Here is a 2,717-nt window from a genome sequence, read left to right on the forward strand (position 1 = left end):
GGAATGCTATTTCTTTTTCTCCCCTGACGGGGTTAGCTCTAGAAGTATGTTTGGCAAGCACTTTTAACAACCTGCGCTGCTCCCAGCACGCTCATTGTTGGCATAGAACATTGGAACTGGGACTATCCAAAATGCATGAACAAATTTGGAGGTATACGATCTCACCATTTTGTGCCTAATCTCAGACGCCTGTTTTCCAGGTTTAAGTTTTGTCGATGTAGAGTCACAGAGGGGATGTAGGCCAAACAAAGAAAGCACAGTCCCAAACTGAAACAGAAAAAAAAAATGTGTATAAATTAAAGAGTGTCATTATCTATGCAAGAGTGAACTCGGAAATGAAATCTCAGAGATCCCTCAGAGAATGTGTGTACTTTTTATGGCAGGTTTTATACATGCCTAATCTTTTTCTGCACACGAAAATCACTTTAATAAAACTTCCCCATGCACCCACGTTCTAGAAAGAGAGCATCTGTTGGCAATTCTGAGGTCTTATGACTTCATTTTGAAGCCAGGGAAAATTCAAAATATATTTTTTAAACTTTAATGGAAAAATGAAATAGCTCATAAAGATACGAAATCTACTTTAGAAAGACAAGTAAGAATTCGTTCATAGTTATTCACAATTCATAAGATTTTAGAACTAATCCCCCCCTCTCAATTGTTTGAAACACTGAAGTCACCACCGAGACTGAAAACGAGGGTCTGTGCAGCCCGCAGGACCCTCTGTGCTATACCAGAACAACGTTTGAACTCCCCTTTACAAACACCACGTGGTAACCTCTCGTTGATCAAGCGTGCTTGGAAATGAGCCAGCTCCATGTGAGCAATTTTTTCCCCAGCATTGAAGCTTATCCCCTTAAGCGACAAGGCTTTGTTTTTCTGTTTTGACAATTTTGAGTGGAAAGATTTCCAAAATGTAGAATATACTTCCTTGCCTTTAGAAACAGAGTATGAGCTTATTTCGTTACGTTTTCTTTGATGCTTTCTAGTCATGATGCTGACGGTATGCCATCCTGAGTCTTCAAGGGCAGGACTCTGTCTGGCTCATCCCTCAGCATCCAGCACATGACCCAGCCCAGGAGAGACACGTGGTAACGGTTTGTTGATTGACCCTTTCCATGAGTGAAGCTCATGTTGAAGAGATGGGGAAGAGTGACTCCAGCAGTCTAGGGTGAATGACTACAAGTACTGTGACCTCTTCTCAATGAATCTGCTCCCCAAACACTGTGGGGTGTAAGCAAAGGTCTGCAGGCAAGATCCACAAATAAGTTTTTTAAAGTTTGAATTTGAATGCTTTGCTCTCTAGCCACAGGCCCTACCACTCCCTATTGTAGACTCAGCTGTTTCACCTATTTATGTTACTGGCTCAGCCTTGAAGCCATTTGAATTTGCAACTCTCGGTCTAGAAGCAAAAATTCATTCATTCATTCCACATGTACTATTACCTACTGTATTTATAGAGGGACTAAGGCTTAGAGGGAAGATTCAAAGATTAATAAGTGAATTATATAAAATATTTAAAGAAAAGAATAGTGCCAATTTTACACAAACTCTTTCAGAAAATAGAGGAGAGAATACTTCTCAACCCATTTTATAAGGCCAGCATTATTCTCTTACCAAAACCAGGCAAGGACACTACAAGAAAAGGAAATTACAGCTCAATATCCCTCATGAATAATAAACACAAAAATCCTTAACAAGCTACTATCAAATCAAGTCCAACAATATATGAAAAGGGTAATACATCCTCTCAATAACGAAGTTGGAGTTATCACAGAAACGCAAGGTATGTTTAACATTTAAAAATTAATCAGTGTCATTCGCTATTGACATAAATCATACAATCATTTCAATATATACAGAAAAAGCATTTGACAAATTCAGCATCCGTTCCCAATAAAAAGTCTCAGCAAATCAGGCATGGAAAGGAGCTCCTCAACCTGAATGAAGGCCATCCACATAGACTGGCCGTGAACATGCTCAGTGAATGCTGAACGACGTCTGGGTTATTTCCAGTTTGGGGCCATTAAGAATAACGGTGCTATAAACATTGGCCACAGGTTTTGTGAGAACATAAATCTTCATTTCTCTGGGATAAATACCCAGGAAGTCAATTGCTGGGGCATGTCAGTTGAATATTTAGTTTTTTTTAAGAAGAAATTGTTTTGCAGAGTGTCTGTACCATTTCACAGTCCCATCGGCAATGTATGAGTGGTCCTGTGTCTCCGAGTCTTTGCCAGCTTTTGGTGTTGTCACTGTTTTTTATTCTAGCCATTCTGATAAGTGCGTAGTGAACTGTCACACTATGGTTTTAATACGCGTTTCCCTAATGGCCAATGATGTTGACCATCTTTTCATGTGCTTATTTGTCTTCTATATATTCTCTTTGGTGAAGTGTCTCTTCATGTCTTTTGTCCATTTTCTAACTGAATTGTTAGGCTTTTTATTGTTGAATTTCGAGAGTTTTTGATATATTTTGGATCATAGTCCCTTGTTGGATATGCTGTTTGCAAATATTTTCTCACAGTCTGTAGCTTGTCTTGTCATCTTTTTAGCAGAGTTTTTCACAAAGAAAAATTTTAAATTTTGATCAGTCAAATTTATGAACTTTTCCTTTTCTGAATAATGCTCTTGGTGTCACCTCTAAGAACTCTTTGCCCAGCCCTAGATCCCACAGATTTTCTCCTACGTTGTCTTCCAAAAGTTTTATAATTTTA

Source organism: Equus asinus, chromosome 4 (assembly GCF_041296235.1).
Source record: "Equus asinus isolate D_3611 breed Donkey chromosome 4, EquAss-T2T_v2, whole genome shotgun sequence".
Taxonomy (NCBI): Eukaryota; Metazoa; Chordata; class Mammalia; order Perissodactyla; family Equidae; genus Equus; species Equus asinus.